Source organism: Mastacembelus armatus, chromosome 15 (genome assembly GCF_900324485.2).
Source record: "Mastacembelus armatus chromosome 15, fMasArm1.2, whole genome shotgun sequence".
In the NCBI taxonomy this organism is placed as follows: Eukaryota; Metazoa; Chordata; class Actinopteri; order Synbranchiformes; family Mastacembelidae; genus Mastacembelus; species Mastacembelus armatus.
The window spans coordinates 16,847,420-16,865,676 of record NC_046647.1 but is presented as its reverse complement, the minus strand read 5'-3'; the positions used below and the strand labels follow the sequence as shown (position 1 = coordinate 16,865,676).

The window sequence follows — 18,257 nt, the reverse complement described above, 5'->3', positions numbered from 1 at the left end:
GAAAGAAAGTGAAGGTGTACCACCCACTACTCGGCTACAAATCAAACAACCGAGTCGCTGCTGGCACTGCGCCATGACACCGATCACTGGCACGCAAAACGCTGTCAAAACCATCTTGATGGGTAATTAGGTGTACTCTATCATTTCTGCTATCATTTAACTGCTGTGCTGCTGCGATACATGAGGCAGTGGGATCACCAGAGAGGATGCTGCAGTTATAAAAGTACTGTACGTTTAACAGCATGTAACCAGAGCTGGGTTATGGACTTTGAGAATGAAGGATCTTGGTTGATCTCTTAAAATCAGTAAACTCTAGCTGACTCTGGTGTGTGTGTGTGTGTGTGTGTGTGTGTGTGTGTGTGTGTGTGTGTGTGTGTGTGTGTGTGTGTGTGTGTGTGTGTGTGTGTGTGTGTGTGTGTGTGTGTGTGTGTGTGTGTGTGTGTGTGTGTGTGTGTATCTTTACATGTGTATACAGCTTTGTGAGCAACCTGGCTGTTGTTTCAAAGGGTAGAAGCAGTGTTACCGCTCTACCCTTTAAAACGCTGATGCACATCGTGTCCTGTGTGACTTTGTCCAGGCTTTCCAAAGCAGAACAAGCTGGATAGATAGATCATGCTTTAAACAGCTTCGTGTATATACAGCAAAGAGAGGAAGGAAGTAAAAAGTGCCGGCTGGCAGGCTGCTTCCTCGTTGCAATTTAAACATTTAGAATTTTCCCATTAACCCTCATCACTCACAAGAAGACCTCAGCTAAAATGCCTACTTTTACACTTAAGCTGTGAACAATTTTGCAATTTGTGCTGTTATTATCCTAATTTGCACAAGCGAAATGAAAGAATGAGAGAGCGCATTGTGTGGCCTTTGATTAAGTGGGATGTTTGAATGTGGGCTCTCCACCTTCAAGAGAGATTTGATACTTGAGGGGTTGAAGTGTTTTTGATGGAAACTCCATTAATGATTGATAACATGAGGAGAGCGGTTAAAAATCTCCCTGCTCCAGCACCATCAATTATTAAAAGCTCTCTCCGTGCATTTTGGTGGCAAATAAAATATCAGTCACCATCTTGAAATCTAGAGTTTATAATATCTATCAAACGAAGTGGAGCTTTGTATTCATTTCTTAAAACCATCTACATCCAAGGGCTTATATGTTCACTGTTCATCTCCTCTCATACCTTTCACACCTGTAGATGTCTAAAATATCATTTAGGCCATTGTCATAGGTTTCTGTTTTATTAAATGAATGAAAATGCCCTATGACCTTGCTAAGTAAACATATAAGTTCAGATCAACATTTTGCTGCTTCACATACAATTATAACCAGTTGATGATGGTTAAAAATGTTGAGCCAAATTAACTTAATATAAGCTTTAGCAGTTCTCTATAGCCTCTGATCCAGCTGGCTTTATGCTAAAACACATCATGCTTTATGTTGTGGTGTTTGTGCGCCACACGGTATCTAAATTAATAGCTGAAATGAGTTAGTCCGTGTTTATGGTGAGAATCTCACACGCCACATGTCAAGTATGATATTGAGGTACTGAGTGGCTGTTTGAAGTGATGCTGGAGATTCGTGTCAGCCAGTGTGCGAGTGCGTGTCAGTGCCTCAGTGGAAGTTCTGTGGAGCCGAGTGCTGATTTGAGCTGCATCGAGATGAGCTGACAGGCCTGCAGGCCTCTCTGTGTCATCGCCAAGGTTCCCATCAGTCCTTGCAGAGGGAATTCTCTCAGAAAGCACCACTGCAATTCCACACAGGAGACCTGATCAAGTGTTTATACTATGCATGTGGCTGCCACAGAGCTTAGTGTTTGGCCACTCTGCTCAAAGTGCTCCGAGGCTGCTTCGAGGCACGAGAGAGTAGATGTTTTTATGACATTCCTAGTGGTTGTGGAGCTTTTCTGAGAGTAATGATTACTGGCTGACATACATGCAGGGAAGCACTTCTATTTGATGACACAGCTTTGTTTTTGCATCACCATCATTTACAGGTGTCGGTCGATATTCAAATTTTTAAATGATTACAAATGGAGCCACACACCACAGAATCTGCATTTTTCAAGAAACAACACCCAAGAAAAGAAAAACTCCTGAATGAAAAGTATATTAAGGAGAAAGGATGTAAAGATAGTGACAGTAAATAAAAAGAAATAATAATAAGGTGATGGCTGTTGTTATTCGTAGCCTGATCAGTTTGTCTTATTGCAGCGAGGCACCACGTGTTGCCCATCTTGTGTCAACAGTGATGTGTTTACTTAAACTGTTTCCCCTCGGCCGCGGCTTCTGTTCCAAGAGCACCAGGAGCTGCGCTGGTGATGCGGAGTGATTAGATTTACAGATGGAGATTAAAGTGAACAGAGGTAATAGCACAAAGACATAAATCACAAAGAAGAGGCTGGAAATACTGTGCTTGACCTTTTGAATGGTGATAATGATGCTTGAGTAGGATACGCTCCAGCTGGGGCTGCAGCGACATGCGTGCTTGAGTTTTAGACAACACTGTCATAAATGCAAAACACACACGTGTGTGCGCGCACCTGTGGGGTTATTAAGTGGGGCGGTCAACATTGGAGTGCATTTAGATGATAGTAACGCCATGCATGAATCTGTCATAACCCAACAAAGTAAGGAAGGAAATCAGTAAATGCACTCAAGTGTCTGTGCACACACTCAGTGACAGACTGATACCTGGCATTCGGCTCTTTCTTTGAATGGGAAGTGAAACCTGTCTGTCTATATGTCTGTCTCCCTGTTTGTCCTTGCACCACAGAGCATCAGCATGGTTATTAGAAGCACCCTATGGCTGCCACTGATAAGGCCTGTATGGGTGCTGCCACTGACAGTGCTGCCTGCCTGCGTGGCAAACACAAGTGGCCTGGCCAGGGGATTAGTGCCTGCTGCCATTTCTGCTGATGCCTTTCTTTATGTTATCCTCTCCAGTCAGATGTGCTGCATTTGAATTACTTGGCTGATGTTGTAGAAATTGAACTCCTCGAACTCTCCACCTGCATACAAATGAAGGCACACGGACCAAAAGCTCATGTAACATAAGACTTTCTCAGTTTATTAGTTTCCCTGTTTTTTCCTTCCCTTCTTTTCTGTCTTTTTCTTCTCCTTTCCTACTGCTAGTGTCCACAACTGGTTATTTACATGCTCTGTCACTTACTGGGAGGAGTGATGCTGATGGGTTAGGAGGCTCACTAATCCACTCTGCTGCTGTCATTAGAGAGAAGCAAACAGACTATTACCACCTCCTCCTCCTCTTTCTGCTCATCATAAGCCTGCCTGAACCTCACACACACACAAACCATTTCATGTACACACACACACACACACACACACAGCTGTGATGGAGAGTGCCTCTTGTTTCTTTAGCGCTGCTGAGTGGAGTCCTGCTTTGGTAATTGATCCTGTTTGGTACATGGGAGGGGAAAGAGAGAGGCCCTAAGTGTTGTCAGTTTGCTGCATTAATTTTTCAACCCTGGCCAGTGAGGCTGAGGGACGGAGGAGGGGCCCACCGCAGAGCTCGATCAGAGGAGCCACTGTATCCAGTGTTGCTGCTGCTTTGTCTGTTTGCACTTTCATTTCTGTTTATTGCTGCTCATTCTAAAATAAGTTCCTTTCTGCAAGACTCAATTATGATTCAGCCAATTTGTCTGCTCAGTCCCAGTGTCCTGCTGATGACAGATTTGTTTTCGTCCATCTCCTTGTCTTCTTGAGCCCAGAAATAGCCTTCTGGTGGTTGTGTGAGTTGTGCCGCTTTGCCTGGGTGTTTGTGCCTTCTGATGGTGTACAGTATGTGCGGCTGGTAATAGACAGAAATCACTCTGTGCTTTCTGATCCCAGCTCTGGGCTCTGGTCGCTGATTCACTGATGATGTCACCAAGCCAGCTGAGAAGGAGGACTGAGCAGTGAAGCATAAAAAGACTGTTTGTGCCCTGGTTCATGCTGCTACCTGTGACAATAGAAAGTGCTGCTATTACTTACATGTTAGGAGAAAAGAGCTGCAATCTAGTTCAGTTTTCCTCCCTCAGTGTTCTTTATACTTTTCTCCTTAGCACTGGATCAAACTATTCCTGTCCTATAATTAGTACCAGTGTTATCACAATGCCAGTCAGCGGCTGAAAAGGAACCTGCTGAGTGATTTCTATGTCCATCAGTGTTAGCAAACACTTCCATTAGTCTTAAGAGGTGCTCACATCCACCGAGGACGTCACTGCTGACATTTGTTGCAGCTGTGACTCCTAATTTAGTGCTTTTTTATTTAATACTTCCTAAGCAATTTGACTGTGACACATTTCATTTTGCATTTCTAATGCCAGTGTTACGCGGAAAGATGTAAAGTAGCCTGGCAGCAGCTCACAGCTCCTCACAGATGTCATGCCGAGTATCTAAAAATGCTTTGTGGTGATGCAGTATGTAAACCACACTGTGGGAGAGAGCTGCCTGGAGGCTACGCAGGAGCTAAGTAATAATCACTGGAGTTACAGCACCCACAGTACAGCTCCCAGGGAGTCCTAAATAGTCAGGATGGGTCAAATGCAGGGGACAAATCGCTCCTCAGTGACTAATAAACTTTACTTCATTTGGCACTCGCCACACTTTGTCACACTGTGATCCAAAAGATAACTTTAAGTAGTAGAGGCCTGAAAAGCTTTATGTCAACAATAGCACATGCTAATATATTAAAGCAAAGAAGCTTGAGGTAGCGTAACTCTCAGTTGATTATAAAGGTCAAGCTCTAAAAATCCTGCAGTGCAATCAAATATTCTCTTTCATAGTATGTTAAATAACTACATCTTAAAAAGCTCAGCCCCCAGTCTGTAATACAGGCCGTCTGTTATCAGTTTCTACCATCAAGCCCCAATCAGGGAGAACCCCAGTGACATCATCAGGGTTAGCGTTTTTTGTTCCTCGGACCAAATTGTTTTTGTAAAGTTGATAGGGTGTAAATCAAGTGCTATTGTGCCTGGTAGGGAGTCTATCTGGAACATGGCCAATGATGTAGAGAGGTATGAATGTATAAAGTAGTGGTTTGATCAAAGGCTTATAAATGGTGCCCATTATCTAATGCTAATGGTGATTTCAGGCTGCCAGCACTGGGACCCAGGTTAATATCACTCAGCTAATTCTGTGCACTGTCACCTATTGTGAGTATTTTACCTTCTGAAGCAGGCCATTTAATCTCACCATGACAGCATGCCAGATGTTGTAATAGACGGTGACGAGGCCAGAGGTGGGTTGTGTGATTTACAACCTTTTGTCAGGTTACACACTTTAGAGTCCTGTCTTTGCCTTCCTCTGTTTTATCCCGTCCAACAGGTGTGTTTTCTCTCTCAGGTCTGACTTTTCTCTGCCACTTATCCACACCCCCTGTACCCTCGCACCCTCCTGTCAGCTTAGCTAGCCAGGACAGGCCTTGTTCCACTCCAAAACCATGATTGCATTCTTGAGCTATTTCACCCCTTCCTCCAGAACAAGGGCCCTCCGCATCTCTCTCCCTTTCAAGTAGAGACTGCCAGCCGCATTTCCCCTTTGAAGATGTAATCTTGGAAAACACAGAGACATCTCCGGGATTATCTTAAATGTCTTCAGTATGTCAACAGCCTTGCCCTGTTGCAGAGAAGCGCTGGCTGTTTAAGGGTTCAGCTGTGATGACAGCCAAGGAAAATGCTGCACCACAGAGGTAATCACAGGGTCGACTCCGCTGACTCCATTCAGGGCCACACTCCCACTATTCAAACTGGATGATAACAGACACAATGAAATGATGTATTTCCCCATGTGGCAAGGCTGTATTTACAATCGAAGGTAATAGCAGGCAGTGGAGCGCTCAGTAAAAGAGGGTGCCGGTAGGTGAGGTTCATTTATGTCATGGCATTTTCCAAAATGTTATGAAAATCAGAATGGCGCAACGTCTTAGCTGAGCATACACAATAAGATGAGAAGCATGACTGAGTAGTCACAAGAGGGAGAGTTACTATACACCAAATTAGAGGCACATAAGTGGGCGCTCCTTGAAAAGGATCTTGACTTTGTAATCATATCAGATGTTATCGGGAGGAGATTTTAGGAAGGGTAAGTGCTCAGAAACTAAATCAGAGAGAGGCTGCCTAGGGAACACGTTGTTATCATAATTACCTGCTGAGCGATGACTGCAGAACTGGTGTTGATGTTGACACCAAGCTGCCCTCTTCTCTCTCCGACAAGGCTGCCTTGTGTGGGCTGCTGCCTGCTTTGACATCTCTTTGTGTTCTGTTCTATGCGTGTTTTCTTTCTTTCTTTTTTTTTCCCTTTCTCTTTTCACTCAGGAACACAGATTACAGGCCAAAAACGCAAATATTGTTTTGGTGAGATCTGGCTTGGAGATTCAGGATGGACTTGCGTCAGCGTGTACGTGCTGGCAGGCTCTGGGGTTGCTCCTGGGAGCCGAGGCGAACCAGCGACCTCATCTTCTCCGTTTCAAACAACAAGCCTGCTCCTGGCAGAACAGAGGGCCTGCCTGCATGGGTTTTTTATTACAAATGATCTGTTTGAATGAAACGCAGTCCCGGCCTCCTCACTGTTGGCATTTAAACGGAGGAAATAACAGATGATATCAGAGCGGGAGAGAGTGAAGGAGACCACTCAAGGAGGAGAAACACTTGACCTGTTTGTTTTGGGAAAATGGTATTCCTCTGCTAATTTCCTCCTGATAAGTATCTGACAGCTCATAGTAAAGTGTTTTATCTTGGCTAGAGGGAAATGGCTCCTCTTGCTCACAGCATCAATCGATTTCAGAGACTCTGCTGCTTTAAATTGCATTCTCTGGTTTTTAGAGTTCTTCTATTTGCATAGAGATAATCAATTACATATATTAGCCTACTGCTTTTAGCTTAACATGGACCTTCTCCTCCCTTCTCCTTACCTCTCCAGACACTGCTGCAAATTCTTGCTCTTTCTTCTTCCACCTAACATCGACTGCTGTTTGCCGTGTTGGGGGGCATTGATTTTTACTGCTCTGCCTCTCTCTGGTTTAACAGTTGATGAGTTGTGTTAAGACGCCCAGGGACAGCCCTGCCTCTTTTAAGGAGATGGGGTTGGCTTTTATAGCCCTCCTGCTTCCTCAGCCTTGGATGATAAGGGGGTATGTGTGTGTGTCATATATATATATATATATATATATTTATATGTACACGTGTGAGGGAACCTGTCTTGAGTTGAGCAGCTGTTTGAGAGTGGGATTGCCCCCAGGAGGCAAAAGTAAACATTGTGGAGTTAAGGGCTTTTAACAGGCAAACTTGGGCTTTGTCATCTCCAGCATTTGAATCACTGTAAATAGTTTGCGCAGAAAATTGGTTTATCTCAGTCAATGAAGAGCCACGTCATCAAATACGATTACCAAGTGTTAAGCAAATAATGCCAAGTATGATTAAGAAAAGTGGAGATGACTGAGTCATGTGGAGAGTTGACACAGTTTTAGATTGAATTGCAACAGGAATCCTTTAGCCCCTCAGAGACACCTATAGGCCCCCCAAAGCCCACACACACTCAGTCATGCATACAGACACAAACCTCATTTAACACGATTACCTTCTTTGAGGATCACAGCCTCTTATTTCCGGGATGAAAGAGTTCACACTTCTGACAGAAAAAAAAAAAAAAAAAAAAAAAAGCTGGAGTCTGTAGAAGCTAGTATGAAGCACTTCACTATTCACTGCAATATTCACCACATTATTAAGGAACACATTGCTTTGTGCTGTGTTGCTCTCAACACCATCTGTAGTACGCTGCTCAAGTGGTAGCAATTTTCTTGTAGTCCCGTGTCTCTCCTGCAGTATTACAAGTGAAACTCGATTGCAGATCTCCGCTCCATGTTCTAGTGCATTTAGTTTCTCATAAACGTTTGCATTCTTCAGTGATTGCTCCCCGACAGTTTCCAATATGCAGAAATGCACTGCCTTCTCAGTATTTAGCTCTTCCTCACATTCATAGGCTTTGGAGCCTGATATCATTTCAGTGTATGAGGAAAAACATTTGCCCAGCACGGCTCTTAAAGTGAAATCCAATCTAACCTCCACTGTAATAAAACCTTAAGGAAACCTCTTTGCTGCGTGGTTGCTATATGATGTCACCTGGAAAAAAAAATGGATTGAGTAAGATTAATTGAAAATCAACATGATACAAATATAATTATTAAATTTTCTAAACTTAATATATGGCCAACTTAACAATGTGATATAATATATCTCTTAAAGCCATCACCTTTACACAGTTGCTGCACACACATTTTTAAGAGGGTCCATTGGTGCGTGTTATAGCTGGGTAATATCAACCTAATAGGCTTACCTGTCAGCACTGTTTGGAACGTAGACACTGTAAATCACATTTGTCTGCGACACCTGCTTGCGTCCCTGTGTATTTATGGGTTTCTCCTCCGCCCTGTCCTCTTCTTTTTGGCTGAAGTCCAAAATCAACCCCCCTCTTCCCACAGTCTGCTCTTCAGTATGCTGCCTTCTCACAGATTAAATGAATGAATGAGCAGATGTTAAAATATATGGGGGCGGGTCCCATTCAATCCATACACCCCTCCTGTTTAAACCATCCATATTTTGTTGCCTAAATATCGACAGGATGTATTTTAGATTTAGTCTTCAGACAGTCAAGATGTGCAAAAACAGTTTGCTCGTGTATTTGTTGTTGTTGTTCCTTCCACTGTAACTGAAATTTTCTGCTTTCTTATTCTTTTGTGTTTAAGGACATTTTCTCATTGGCTGCATCCCGAAAGCCAAAATCTTTTTGACTCTGATTAGAAGAGCCAAGATATACTCTCTTGGAAAATGGCCACCAGGGCATCCTGGACCAGAGGGAGCTTGTTTGCTTCAGTGTTAAGAGATTGTAAGCGATAAAACGATGGAAAAGACAGGAGAGGTGTGTTTTTCTCCTTAAGATAAAGACACAGATAGTAGTTTATATTTTTTAATGTCAGTATTAAGAACGCTAACGCTTCGGAGAAAACACTGAATGCAGTGATATGTCTGAGAATCCAAAACCTGGTTTCGCTTGTTTGTGTGACACGGTGCTGATCTGAATCAAAACAAAACTTATGCCAGTCAAAGTGAAGTGCATTGCAGATGACTAGAGACTACCTAGGCACTGCGCTGGATGGCTAATCCCAACACCTATATTTGTGTCTGTGTGTGTGTGTGTGTGTGTGTGTGTGTGTGTGTGTGTGTATTTTAGGCCCATGCTGAATTTGTATCAGGGTGCAGCGAAGCAGCAGGGAGAAAATAAGAGAAGTGTATTAAGGCATTGAATCTCACTGCTGTGTGTGTAATGGACTCAGGATGAGGGCTGACCAAGCGCCAGGCTGCTGATAACCTTTAGGAAGGACATTGTTCCCGTGCAGTGGGGGGTGGGGTCGTGTGGTAGTGGTGGTGGTGGTGGTGGGGTGGTGGGGTGGGGGGTGTACAGGACTGCAGCAGTATACAGGCAGGGCAGTGTGTGGCGGGTGGTGCAGTTGTTCGTTGGTTCATTGGCTCTCCAGCAGGGTTAGGAGGTAGAGTAAAAGGGGCATTATATCAAACTCCCTCATGGCTTCCTGCATGCATTTTTCAACACTGAGGTGTATTTCTCTGTGATACATTTGTCCTCTGTCTGAACCAGGTTCTCCCTGCTGCTCCATTAAAAGCAATTTAACAACCTTTTCCTCTGTCTTTCTTCATCTCAGATCATCGCTTAAGGAGGGGTCAGCGAGGGACCGTGCTTGAGGACTACATGAAGGGCGGGGTGGGGGAGGGGGAGGCGACCGCAGCAGCAGTACCACTGAGGTCAAAGTGCACGCAGGTAAACAGATTTTCCTTTAAAGCCACATCTTGGTGACTGGACACACTCTGGTTCGGTCCTGGCTTTTTTTTTTTTTTTTTTATTTGACATGGAACAGACTTGGCATGCAAAGGCAAAGTGAGGTAGTAATGTGGCTGGTTTTCATTGGACCCTCCTGGGCTGGCGGCCGGGGAGGAGCTGGGAACTGAGCAGTCTGCAGCTGCTGTTTATGAGGAGCTGTGCAGGATCCTGTTTGGCTCTGCGTGGAAAACCCGGCCAGTCCCTGCCGAGAAGCCTGGGGCCAGTGTCAATACGTGGAGAATAGCACAAAGCCATGATGCCATGAGTCAAGAACTATGTTTCCAGAATTTTTTTTTTTTTTTTTTTTCAAAACAGTGGACAAATGTGGGACTCAGAAAAAGTGGAAAAAGTATTTTTCTAGTGCTAGAAAATAAATGCAAGTGGATGTTACCAAATTAGGGCATTTCTAGTGTTTAACCTGCTTTTCTGGATGAATATTATCTGTGAATGAAATGTGACACTTTGACGAGCTTATTATGAGTCTCCTGTGGATGAAATTCAAAGATCTAGTGCATGTACACCTGAACTCTCACATCCTTACTACAAAAAAAGTAACTCTCAAAGTAGATTCAGGGTGGAGCCACCTGGCTTCAGTTTTACAATCTTTTTGCCTTTCCTACTGTATGTTTTTGCTACCAGAGATTAAGATGGAGGATCGGGGGTGGGTGCTAGGAGGGTGGGTGGGGGCAGATCCAGGTAGCAAATAAATAGTAAGGTTATGGTGAACACTGAGCAATGGCACTGCCTAGGGAGCATCTGCCTCTCACACAAACACACACATGCACACGCATATGCAGGCAGCCGCGGATACTGTACACACATGCGTGACTAGCGGGGATCAGCCAAAACGATTAGCACATGGACGTCAGAGCACAGAAAGCGACAGGTCTAATACACAGACACACTCACAAATGCACACGCACAAATCACTGACAGAGTGAAAAGTAATGCACAGCGAAAGAAAGCGAGATGCTGACAGTCGACAGAACAGAACTGCACAAAGTGACAGCACGACTGCAGACTTTCGAAAGTACAGGAAGACAACTTATACTGTACTGCCTCATTCTGTTGTTATTTTTCCTCCTTCTCTCATATTAATACATACCCAGTGCACCAACAGTTGATCAAACAACTCTACGGTTGAAGCAGAATTTGACCAGACAGCCAGCCAGGATGAGTAATGTACAGCTTCTCTAGCTTAATTTGTTTAGAAAGCCTATCACCACTGCAAACATGTTACAGACTGTTGCCGTTTACAGAGGAGTATTTTTCCTCTGCAGCTTTAATTGGATGCATTTTTAATGTTAGCACCACATAGTGTGACCAGTGTTGACACTGAACACTGTGGCCGTTGTGAGGCGATGGAGCTGACATTGAGAAGAGAGGAAAAGTGTGTTTGTGTCTGAGTGTGCAATTGTTAGGTAGATTCCTTCAGCGTGTGCTGTCCATGCATGCTGTTTATGTAAAGAGCCTTTTCAAATTAGTAGATTTTGTGGATGCAGTTCTGGTGTGTGTGTGTTTTTTTTTTTTTTCCTAGACCGTTTTGTCACATGGCATTCCTACATCAAGAAAAGGATTGGAGGGATTAGCTCACACCAAGAGAATTTGCATCCCTTTCCCAGCCTTGTTTTTCATATTTGTATTTCTTTCCCTTTGGGGGGGGGGGTCCTGCACCGTCTTTCTGCTTTTCTTTCCCAGTATAAAGATTTTTCTTAAATATATACTGTATTTCCATATGATACATAGAAGGGCAGCATACTTGTGACATATGGTATGTTTGTGATATGGAAAAGGTGAGAGACATATGTAACAAAATGAAAATGTAATGAAAGAAAATATGGGTCTAATCAAGACTCTCATTCTCTAAGGAGTTTCACCTCCGTGTGCTGCAGCTTAGGAGACTGTGACGATATTTAAAAGCAGGAAATGCGTATTTTTATCCTAGCTGGTTACATTCATTGTGTTTATCATCTTAGAGCTCATTTTTTCCTATACACAGGCTGGCCTTTTTTGGATTTTTTGCTGCAAGAGGCATCTCACAAACAAGCAGAGGTATAAAGTGGTGAGAGTGGGAGGATGAGAGAGAACATTGTCTTCTCTTTTCCAGCTTAGGGACAGAGCAGAACAGGTTGAGTGAGGATACTTGCTATCCTTAACAATGTCTAACACTGCCTCAGGGCCACCTCCACTTCTCTGATGCAGCTGAGAGGTGTGTTGTGTAGAGGAGCTGAAATATTAGCACACATTCCTCAGCGTCAGATGGCATTTCTGGTACACTTTTAATTACCAGAGTAACACTTTTACTCTGGTAAGGTTTTGACATAATTATTGCAGTAATTTAGATTAATGCCCTGTAGTGGTTTTCTTTAATGGATTTCAGACATTAAGCTGAAAAAGTTGTACCCACATGGATTTACTGTACGACTGAAGTATTTCAAGAGGTTTGAAGAAAATGTTATTCTAAATTACTTTTGATTTTTTTTTTTTTAATTTCTAGTGTCATAATACTTGTGCCTTATTTTTGTATTTTGGCTCTTTTTTCTGCAGGAGTAGAGGTAAATATTGATAAGGATAAGTACAGCTGCACTCTAGGAACAAGGTGATTTTGCCGAACAGACCCCAGGCCAGCTAAACTCACCCTCATTAAACAAGAAAACAAAAGTAATATGGTTGGATTATCACCATAATTGTCCCGAGTTTACAGTTTACATGATTTTAATTGATTTTAATTTCAGATTAAACTTTGACTTTATCTCTTTTTCCTGAGCAATGAATGATTTACCAGTATTTTGGTTTTAACTTTAAATTTGGTAGTTTAGGTTATCCACCTGTTCCCAATTTCCTCTGACTGTGTGAGCATTATTAATTGTTGTTTCAGCAATATTATCCTGTTCCCAGTTCTCAGCAATTATTAAGGTGAGTGCAAAGTTATATCCAATAGAAATGCTGGACCAAAGAGTGAAAGTAAGACTCAAGTTGCATTAAACCAGAATTTTCCTTTAAGTGTTTTCAATTGTTGATGTAATCTGAAATGACATCACTCTGGTTGGACGCCATCTTTGTGCATCGGTTGATCCATGATGTTATCCATCAGTGGGACTCTCTGTCTGGCGTCGTCAATTACCCAGAGGAAAACAACATTAGAGGCCTGAATGGTACACGGAGCCGTGGCAGGCCTGACATGGCTGTGTTATATGATTACACAACCTGTTGGCTGTCCGCCTGTCAAGTGTCTCCCAGCTCTGATGAATGGCTGTAATATGCCGCGCATCACAAAACGCCACGCCACACACTCATTAATGGCTCCTCATAATGCCCAGGACGTTCCTCCAATGCCGCGATGGGAATCACAAAGAGAATGAGAGAGAGAAGGGGGTGGTAGTCGTAGCGTGATAGTGAGAGTGAGAAATGGCGATCATGAATACTCCAACCTTGTTTCTGTCACCATTCAAGGCAGTAAACAAAAGAAACAGTGTCCTTATTTGAATAATTTCACAAATGGCATGGCAAGATGCCACCATCAGGCTCACATGCAGCACTTGAACAAACAAGATCAGAACAAAAATAAATAAATAACAGAGGGATGCTAGAAGTATTATTTTTAAAAGCACGGCACATATGTTTCTCAATTAGATACATATTTGTCCATCTGTGGCCTATTTGCATAGATTATCAGAAATGTGTGCAGTGTAGCATGCATGCCAGTGTGTGTGAACGTTACAATGGAGACGCTTGAAGAAAGGAGATTGAATCTGTCGTCTGTCGGATGCCATCTGAAGCTTAGCTGATTGCGCTTTCTTTTGGTGAATTAGGAGACGCGCTACCCGGGATCCTTCAAACTACTCGACTCTCGGCTTTAACAAACAGATTTGATTCTCATAAAAACACTGCTCTGTAAAGTTTTGAATTAAAAGGCTGGAAATTGTTCAGAATTAGCTGTTTTCTAAAGAGGGAGATACTCTGTCCCAGGGGCTGTACAGCAACAAAGTAGTTTTTCACAAAGTGTACCAGCCATGGAGAGGTTATCTAAAACCTACATGACCCGAAGTCACTTTAGCATATTTATGGCTCTGTCAGACTTTTAGTGTGTAATGCCGACTGGGAAGCGTCAGCCACATTGCAGGAGCCCCACTGATAAGCACATTCTCTTTCTCGATTTGACAGGTCTGTGCTGAATACACTGTGCCTTTGTCTTGTCATATATTTTGCGTTGTTTCACATTAAAGTCAGTATTTTTTATAGAATGAGACACAGATGTTAAAAGATTTTCAATTTTACTTCTTTCAGATGTGCCAGTGTTTTCAGGCTCGATGCTGTGGAGGAAAGTATTGAACAGTGCTGCACCTGCAGTGTGTGTTTGTGAGGAGAGAAGGAGACACAGAGACAGTCTGTCTGTATATTCCTCTATCTGCGCGCCTGTGTTAGTGTATTTCTCACAGCTTGAGTTTCTCAGTTTGAAATGCAACACCTGCAGATGTGTCTTGTAAACTGCAGCCCCCAGCTTTTCTCCCATTCAGAGGGGACCACTGAAACAAAGCAATTAAACTCTCTCTCTTCATGGGGCGAAGATTTGGTGTGGGGGTGTGTCTGCTTGTGCACGAGTGTGTCTGTGATTATCCCCCGTTTTAATCCCAGCATCTTTAAATTGAACTGCAAAGAGCTCTCAGTGCCAATCATATTAGCAGTTGTGTCATATTCATGTCTATTCAAATATGGAGGCCACAGGTCAGTGACAGCCTGTTGACGCAGAGCAAATTTATGCAACATGCATGCACACCCATGCAAATACACAGTCCACGTTATAGTCTTGGTGTTTGACACCAGACCCTGAGCTATTCTCCACTCTGCTCCCTGACCATCCTAATTGAGAACTGCTGTTTAGCAAGAGAGAGCTCAACAGAGAGAGAAGAGATTCCTGTGCGAAAGTGAAAGAACGAAGAACAAAAGAATGAGCGAATGAAAAGGAGGAAAGAGCCAGATCGGGGCATGCCAGCGCCGATCAAGAGGAGGTTGGCTGTGTGTTCAACAGTTGGCCTCATGAAAGCTAAACCTCCTTCCTCCCCTCTTCTCTCTACCTGCTCCTCTCTGGCCACAAGCCAGGCGGCGCCAAGCACAATATCCTAAATGTAGGTGTAACGTTTCAGTATAGTGTCTGATAACTGTAAGAAAGAGGGGGGAAATGAGGGAAATGCTGTTTGCTTCGGAGGGAGAGAGAATTGCATGAAAGAAAATCAAATCAGAGTGCTGGGAAGAGGAGCGGTAAGCTCAGTGACAGCTGCAGGCATGTCATAGTGGGTGACGGCCTGTCCGTCTGTCAGAGCAGATATTTCTGTCTGTTTAGTGCTGCCTTACTGGCTGCCAAAGACACTCCTCATGTCATCACTGGGTGCCTGCTGTCACTGGCTAAAAAGGAGAGAGGGAGTTGAGTGTGGAGGGTTTGCATGGGTGTGTGTGTGTGTGTGTGTGTGACTGAGACTGACAGAGAGAGAAACTCAAGCAGCTGTCTTGAAAGCTCCTCCACTCTGTCAGTACATCTTGAATCTGCTTTTTCCTGATATCCCCTCTGTAAAACAGTATTTCAGGCAGTTGTTTGGTCAAAAGTCCACCTTCATGCTGTTAAAGGATAATTACTCCAGGGAAATCAGTGAGTTGCACAGCTTACTGGTTAAGTGATGCGATTATAAACACTGTATCCATATGTCCCGAGTGGACCAGTTTTATGTGCTTATATTTTAACGGAAATTCATTCCTTTTCAGTATGGGTCTTATAGTTAATACATTCTTAGCATACACATCTTTTCACTTGTCCACCACTGCTTTACAACAGCAGGACAGTGAATCCAGACAAACAGAGATTTTGAAGGTCAGCAAGAGGTTACCCTGATGATTTTGTTTGCTATGATATATAGGACATACCTAGACTGATTGTGAAACCATATGGGTCTGAGATAAATGCAGGTGAGAGAGCCAGTCTATAAATTGTGAGTTTGGGAGTTTTATTCTAGGAATGCACCAGTCCAAGTTTTCTCTCAATTAAGATCATACTTCACTCTGTGGAATAAATTAAGATAATTTTTACGTAAAAGGACATGTAGCACAAGGCAGAGGTTGTTGCCTGGTGTGACCGAATGATTACAAGTGATAGTGCTAAATATTACAATGGCATTAACGAAGATTTTGTATCATGGGTGGAATTAGTTGTGGATTGGTGTCTGGCCTATACCCGGTCTTCTTAACAAGACCAGTACTGACACTAAAACTGATCCATGTGTCCATATTCTGTTCTGTTTAAGTTTAAAGACAGTGAGAGACTGAGGTCCAGATTACTTCGGGTGAGAAGGACCAGTGCCTTTCTTGGCATCTTTGTATGTCTGCTTGTGTGAATGAGAATCTTTAAGCACTCATCATGAACATTGCCACATAAATACAGTCTGAATACCAAACAAAATGAGAAATCATATGAATGGTCCGAAATGAAGCACAACTGTTTTTTGTTACTAAACCAGTCTAAGGCTGGTATTTACTTTGACCTTCTAAAATCTTGTGAAACTGCGTCCAGTGGAGGTGGTGAGTACTGTGTTACATTATCTTCTATTCTGTGTTTTAGTCAAACACACAACAATAAGAGCCAGGATTTAGGTACCAGAATGTGCTTTTAGCGTGCACACAATGTTGAGTGATAGTAGTATTATTGCAGCAAACTTGCAGCAGCTGTAATGAAAATACATGGTGGTAGGCGGCCGAGTCTGTCAGTTTTGTGTAGGAGGTACAATTTACAAGACATATTAAATAAAAGTAGAAAACTGTTTTAAATTTCCTGGGTCAACTGAATGTGGATGTGGGTGGCACACAGAGATGGTGCAGAGCTGTAGAATCAAAACGCACAGTTGTTGCTCACCTGTAGTGAATGTGGTTAGTCCGTTTGGTATAGTTTGTGAAGGACAAAATAACAAGTACCACTGACTGTTACCAAAAGTTCAACCTCTTATTTTGGATAATATTAGTCATAACGACTGCTCTCATTTAACATAGTGAAGGGAAAGGATTAGCCTGGAGCATGTGTATGATTTCAGTGCCTGCACTTTCATTACTTGAACAATGGGCCAATCTCTTGAAAACACCATGTAGTCCTTTAAATCACGGGTTTCTGTTTCTTGCTAATATGGTGTATTTTTGCCTTAAGTGCTGGCCATTGACTGTGTGATTGCAATCATCTGTTGTTTGAGTGCTGTCGTCTGATTACAAACATGTGTTTTTCACCAGCAGAGATGGTCATGGAGTGAGGTAATGGAATATTAAAAAAAAAAAAAAAAAAAATGAAGAGCATTAGTGAGGCACTGGATACACAGTGGCTTAGTGGTTATCATGAAGGTGGAGGGTTTGCACCCAAAACACATCTGGGACCAAGCACTGTGAAGTTCACATGTTCTCCTGATGTCAGCTTGTGTTTTCTTTCAGCCCTCTGATTTTCACACGGGTTAGGTAAACTAGCAACTCTAAATTGCCTGAAGGTGTGAATGCAATCAGCCCTAACATAAGTGGGTATAGAAAATGAACCTATTTTTTAGGTTCCTCAGATATCTCAACCTTCCCTGAACTATTGGACTGTTTCGTGGCATCTCTCAACAAGGCAGCAATACTTCTCTGATTTTATGTATGCAGGAAGCAAGGTCACCTAATTCACCAAATGTAATTCCCAGCCTGGAAACCCCCTGTTTTTAGCAGCAGTATGGGCTTTCACAGTGACGTTACCTATAATTTTGTGGCAGCCATGACAACATTTGTCCAACTTTAGGTTCTGTACAGTCACTATTAGGTTCCTCTGGCTCCTCCGGTGCCCTGACAGTCTTGTAACCACACACCGGTGTTTATGTTCCGTGAGTTAACACGGTTATCTCTGTACGTAACTGGAACCCTCAACCTACATGGGCACTTGGCATACATGTGTGTGGTTACGTTTGTTTGTGTGTGATCTTGCAGCTGCAGGACTCTTTTCCCGCGTCTCTCTCCAGAAAGAGCTGCAGGGACTTGCCAGTATTTTCATTCCCTCTGGAGGCATTTCCGCTCGCTAACAAAGCCTGTCCTGCGTGATGAAACGGAGAGGAAGCAGCTTTTGTGAAGGGAGCAGCCAATTTTGATACGTGTGTGTTGTGTTGTGTTGTGTGTGTGTGTGTGTGTGTGTGTGTGTGTGTGTGTGTGTGTGTGTGTGTGTGTGTGTGTGTGTGTGTGTGTGTGTGTGTGTGTGTGTGTGTGTGTGTGTGTGTACTCCTGACCCCGGCTAACAGTTTGTTACATGCAAATTTACTTTTGAGCTTGCAATTCAGGTTGCTCCAGGGCCTTGTTTGCTGATGAACCTACTGTAGCATAAGAACAAG

At 43.1% G+C, this 18,257-nt stretch overlaps 1 protein-coding gene across 7 annotated transcripts in view; it reads left to right on the top strand.

Annotated features, from left to right (window-relative positions):
* Nucleotides 1-18,257, top strand: part of zmiz1a (zinc finger, MIZ-type containing 1a) — a 90,162-nt gene that overhangs the window by 12,448 nt on the left and 59,457 nt on the right. For 2 of the 7 annotated variants that reach the window (XM_026309183.1, XM_026309176.1), the window contains exon 1: nt 9,779-9,822. The exons of 1 other annotated variant lie outside the window; for it this stretch is intronic. The gene's annotated coding sequence lies outside the window, so the exon portion shown is untranslated. Of the gene's footprint in view, nt 1-9,706; nt 9,823-18,257 lie in introns of those variants that run through there. 4 more of the 7 variants (XM_026309177.1, XM_026309184.1, XM_026309178.1 and 1 more) reach the window with 4 other exon arrangements.